This window comes from Hakea prostrata, chromosome 7 (assembly GCF_041222555.1).
Source record: "Hakea prostrata isolate BN-2017 chromosome 7, UWA_Hpros_2, whole genome shotgun sequence".
Classification (NCBI taxonomy): Eukaryota; Viridiplantae; Streptophyta; class Magnoliopsida; order Proteales; family Proteaceae; genus Hakea; species Hakea prostrata.
In genome coordinates, this window is record NC_142606.1 from 28704543 (window position 1) to 28710789 (window position 6247).

General features: G+C 36.4%; 1 pseudogene; it reads left to right on the plus strand.

Moving 5' to 3' along the window:
* Positions 1–1923: 1923 nt before the first annotated feature.
* Positions 1924–5665, plus strand: LOC149010854 (protein FAR1-RELATED SEQUENCE 5-like; annotated as a pseudogene).
* The last annotated feature ends 582 nt before the right edge of the window (positions 5666–6247 follow it).

The window sequence follows — 6247 nt, forward strand, 5'->3', positions numbered from 1 at the left end:
TTTACTTTTCCAATTGCAATTGTGCCTTTCCCTTCATCTTGAAGTCATTTGTTGTCACCAAGCGTGACATTCATCTTGTAGCTTTCATCCAACTCCTTGAATATTATTTTTGTCCCCGTCATGTGATTTGAACACCCGCTGTCCAAGAATCAAACTTATTGAGGGTGAGGTTCTTGTTCTACCAGTGCCATGAACAATCTGCAATCATCTTCTCCTTCACTAGGTTCACCTTCTTTTGCATAATTAGCTTGAGTTTGTTGTTTCCAGGAATTTTCTTGAATATGACCATACCTTTTACAATAGTGGCATTGGATGCCTTGGCCACGACCTCTTCCTCTTCCTCTACTCATACCTTGTCCACGTCCTCTCCCTACAATTTTTCTTGCTTCACCATATTTGGATTCTTCTTCTACAGATTTCTCCCCCTTCTTCTGCAAGGAGCCCATCATTTCATCAAAAGAAAGCTTGGTTAAATCCTTCAATTCTTCAATTGCTGTAGCCACATGATCAAATCGGGGTGTTAGATTTCTCAAGACTTTTGTCACGACCACATAGTCGTTGCATTTCTCTCCGTACACCCGCATTTGACTCACAATGGTCTTAACTCTAGAGAGAAATTTTTTTCTTGAACAGATTCAGTATTCTTCACCATAGAAGTTTCGAATTCCCGTCGTAGGTTTGCAACCTCACTGCAACCACTTTATCATTGCCTTGAAATTCTTGTTTCAGAATTTCCCATGCCTCCTTCGATGTTGTGGCAATCATAATTGTTGGGAAAATAGCTTCACTAATCGCTTGGTGTAGAAGATAGAGTACCTTGGCATCCTTCTTCCGATTTTCCTTCAACTTAGCAGCTTCATCAGGATCTACAAACCCATCTTCAATAAACTCCCACAAGTCTGTAACTTGAACAAGGTCTTCATTCTCACACTCCAAAATTGATATTTATCTCCAGTAAACACCGGGATTGGAAGTTGTGCAGAAGAAGATCCATTTGTTGTTATCTTGAACAAATTCTCGTTCTTCTCTTTCACTTTCTCTCACCCAGTCAATGACCAACTTGGCTCGGATACCACACTATTGTACTAGAAGAAACAATTAAAATCAAACTCAAAACTAAACCAGACACTAGAATACGTGCAGTTTTTATTGATGATCAAGGTAGTCTTTTACATAGACTTTAAACAATGAATAAACAACTGAAAGGAAGCTGAAAGACGTGGGCAACGCTCAAAACAAAAAGGAAAAAAATCGTCTTCTGTGCACATCTCTCTGCTGTGCACAGCAGTACGGCACCACAAGTCGACACGTGCCTTATTCCTATTAAACGGTTCAGATTAGAAGGAGGAATTTAAGTGAAATTGACCCACCTTCTTACCCATTTTAACAGAACTTGTTTTGTGACCCGTCTAAATATGGATGCCAAGATTTCTTTCCGTTTTAGTTGGAAAATTTTCCCGCGATGATGTTCCCTCTCCTCCGTCTCTCTCACCCCACCATGAGCAGTTGCAAAGTTGCAGGTAAAAGAGGAAGGGAAGCGTAGGGGAGAAAGCTAGACGGCTCTGTTCGTGGTTTGGAGAGATCGTTTTGCAAGTATACTGCTGTCTTCTTCTCCTCTTTTGTTTGTGAATCTGGGTTCAAAATCTGAGGTTGAGGTTGTGAATCCTCCAAGCCCTTCGTTCAAAATCTGGTTCAGGTTTTCCTCCAACGATTATTCTGTTTTCATAACTTCATATATACTTTTGTTTTAATCAATTGAATCCTCCTTCCTGAGAACAATCAATCGCCTCTTTTTATCATATTTAGTATTGTATCTGTGGCAATCCTTCTATATATATATATATATATATATATATATATATATATATATATATATATCAATCTTCTTGGCAACGATTTCCCTAATTATGGGTTTGATTGTTCATGGGTGGTGGTGGTGGTGCAGAACTGAATCAATTAGGTTTCATTTCACTTATATTGGCAACAAACACGAGAGCCATTCCTAAAATCTATATACCCATTAAAGCTGCAGACACCATGCTTCCATGTTGTAAATATGAAACTAGCAGTAGTTCCAGTTCTGGTAAATGTGCCAGTAAAGTATGTCTGCAATTTATTATTAACTGTTTTCTTAATCATCTAAAATCAAATTAAACCTGCGAAACAGAGCAGTTTATAATAGTAATGATGGATTATGTTAAATGACTTGCAGGGAATTCTCTGGTTTCACAGGAAGGGTTAAACCAGCTACATATTTTCATCTTTATATTAGCAGCGACTCAACTAATTTACAGTCTTCTCACCGTGGCATTAGGAAAAGCTAAGGTACAGAATCTCCATAGTTGAAGAACCCACCCACCTTCCCAAGAAGAAACCTGTTTTCATGGGAGAATATTGACTCTGACCATTAACCCAAAATGTTAATCCTCCTTCCTGAGAACAATCAATCTCCTCTTTTTATCATATTTAGTATTGTATATGTGGCAATCCGGAGCAGGCATAACATTCTCAACTACAACCGTTGTATTCACCCCTTCAAGGTTCTTTCACTCCTTCAATCAGAGGCCAAATTTCACAGCAGTCGTGTGGGTGAAGGGAAAGGTTGTTGAAGGGGTTCTGAATTTGGGGTGGAGCAACTACCTATAGAAAGATCAATGAATGGTTAATTGGTGTCTATAAAGGGTGTTAGTGTTACCTGGGAAGGTTTGGATAGCCTTGTATTGGCTTTGCCCGTGACTGGGCTGCAAAGCTAAGACAGAGTAAGATCTTTGCTTGCAAAACATGGATACCATCGCAGTCACTGCAAACTGGCTTCTGCTGTGGAAAAAGCTCATTCTTCAGTTAAGAGTCAGACTTCTCAAACAAAGCAAAATCATGAACTTTTTGGTTTTTTGGATGTTAGTAGACCTTCAATGATCCAAAATTGACTCAGCTTCTTTACCAACTCCCGTTGACTAGCAAATCTAAAGTAGTTATGTCTTAGCCATAGGTTACAGAATCTGGTAGACTTAGCTAGAGAGTATGTTGTTCCAGAAGCAATTAGGGGTTAGAAAATGGAAGCCCATGTTTTCTGGCCTCCCAGTAGTAAAGAGTTCATGATCACTTCGGCAGATTTTATATTACCGATTGATTTGGATGGGTATACAGATACGATTATTCTGTTTTCATAATTTCATGTCTATTTTTGTTTTAATCAATTGAATCCTCCTTCCTGAGAACAATCGATCTCGTAGTCTGAGAGCTTGAATTCGTAGTCTTTGGTCCTCAATACAATTTGCCTTCCTGTTTTGATGAAATGGCAGTGGTTTAATTCTGAAATATGTTACATGTTTTTCTTTTGCTTAATCAATTATTGATGAGAATTGCAAACATGGGCCACTTCCTATTGATCTTTGTGCCACTGGTTGAGGAATTGATAATATCTCATTTGGAGTTTGATCATTGATTCTGAGCATTGTTCTATGGAGTCTGCATATAGTTTGGTCAGGTGATGGTGTCTTAGAAATCCTTATCTAACAGAAGGTGATAAGGTGTGCATTACTTTGTGCCCGATTTTTGTAAAAGTATTATTACTGCCTAGCTCTATTTTATAGCAAGATTAAGTGAAATAATAATTGTCAGAAAACAAGAACTTAAAAACACCGAAATTGGCACAAAATCATTGCCATACAACTCCTTAACTATAAAAATGTTTCTTTTGGGTACATAAAAATGTTTCTAACTTGTTTTTATTTTTTTGTGTGCATTATTTGCAGAATCCTACCATTTTACGGAGAACCCAACAATTGGCCTTGAAAATGAGTTTGGTGGAGATGTGGAGTATAAGCCTCAAATTGGTATGTTGTTTACTACAGAATTAGAGGCTTATGATTTTTACAATAAATATGGATGAAGTCTTGGTTTTAGTGTTAGGAGGGATTATGCAAATAAGAGCAGGAAAGACAAATCAACTATAACTTCATGAAGATTTGTATGTTGTAAATCTGGTGTTCGATTGAAAGATAAGAGGGATATTTATACAAGTAAACCGCGAGCAAAGACAAGAACAAATTGTTTGGTAGGGATGTCCATATACTTGTTAGAGAATGGAAAATATGAGTGTCGTAATTTTGTTGAAGAACATAATCATGAATTTCATCTTCCAAATACATCTCACATGATGCATTCACAGAAGAAAGTTTCAGACATACATATGCATGAAATTGATTTGGGTGATAATTCGGGGATTAAAGCTAAGTCAATGTATGAGTATATGGGTAGACAAGCAGGTGGAAAGGAGAACCTTGGTTACATTCCTTTGGATCATCGGAACTACCTCCAAACTAAAAGACAACATTCACTATTATATGGTGAGGCAGGGAGCTTGTTGACGTATTTTGGAAAGCAGCGTAAGACTAATCATTCTTTTACATATTTAATACAGTTGGATAGCAATGAGCAAATAACTAATATCTTTTGGGCCGATCCAAGAATGATCATTGATTATACATTTTGGTGATGTTGTTAGCTTTGACACCACATTTTGCACAAACAAAAAATGTAGGCCATTTGGGGTATTTGTTGGGTTTAATCATCATAAAGGAACTGTTATATTTGGGGTGGCACTCTTATATGATGAGACGGTTGAATCATTTATGTGGTTATTTGAAGCATTCGCAAAAGCACATGGAGGAAAAAAGCTTATTACTATCTTTACAGATCAAGATGTTGCCATGGCAAAAGCATTAAATGAGGTGTGGCCTGAGACATGGCATGGGTTATGCATATGGCATATAATGCAAAATGGCATCAAGCATTTGGGTAATTTAATGAAGGATGGTTCACATTTTCTTCAGGATTTTAAAATGTGCATATATGAATATGAGGAGAAAAAACAGTTTGAGGATGAATGGCAAAAATTATTGAACAAATATGGAGTGATTCATAATTCATGATTGCAACGAATTTATGGGTTAAAATACAAGTGGGCTACGTGCTACATGAAAAATACCTTTACTTTAGGTATGAGAAGTACACAACTTAGTGAGAGCTTGAACGCTGAATTGAAGAAGTATTTAAAATCCACATTGGACATTGTACAATTTTTCACACATTTTGAAAGAGTTGTGGCTGCCAAGCGAGAGAACAAGTTAGAAGCTAAGTTTGAATCAAGAAACAAACTTCCAAGGACAATGCTTTTAATGTCACCTATCATAAAACAAGCTGGGGAAGTCTACACTCCTGTGATTTTTGACATATTTCAAGAACAATATAACTGAGTAAGTGTTTGCTTCATAAAAAATCGAAATGAAAATAATACTCTGTATGATTTTGTTGTTGGAGTTATGAATTCAAAATGTGAGTACAAAGTATTTTGCAACAAAGATGAGTTTATGATTAGTTGTAGTTGCTACAAATATGAGACACTTGGCATTCTTTGCTGTCATTCTTTGAAAGTTTTGGATGTATTAGATGTTAAATTTATACCACAGAATATATTCTGAAAAGATGGACACGAGCAGCAAGAAATATGGTAGTGATGGACAATGAGGGAAAATAAGTTGAAGAAGATGTTAATTTAGAAAGTTCAGAATGATATAGGCATCTATGTCATGAACTTGTTGATGTAGCAAAACAAGCTTCAAATTCAGCTGAAGGTTATGCTTTGGTAAGAAATGCGGTCTAAGAATTATGTATACAGCTTGGTACTATCATTGATTCTAATGATCCACAAGTGGTTAGTAGTGATAAGATCCCTACGTCTACAATAAGGTTGAAGAAGAAGCCAAAGTGTGCAAGTGGTAGGCGGAAGAAGGTCTGGGAGGAGACTCAAACACATAAGAAGAAAAGAAAAGACCCAATAAACATACAAGAGTCACAAGTTTTAGCTCCAGCATCGGGCAATAAACCAAATGTGTTTCATCAGATGGATGATGTCAGCTTCACTTCACTTTTATCTGGGTAAGACAGACTATTTATTTTTAACTTATCAGATTATTATTATAATTATTATTTTGGATAACCACTTATCAGATTATTCATTGTACTTGGTATTTTCTTTTTTTCCATCTATGAATATGTGTAGGGAACCTATGGATGAGCTTTTCTTAGGTTTGTACTCTCAAGCATCATTCACTTCTCTAATTTCTAACATCAAGATTAAACAGTATAATTCACTTTTGTTGGTAAGCTACTGTTGTGGTTGATATAACATTTGTAATCTTTTATCTTCTTTTTTTTTGTTTTGTTTTCTTTTTTTGTTTTTTTT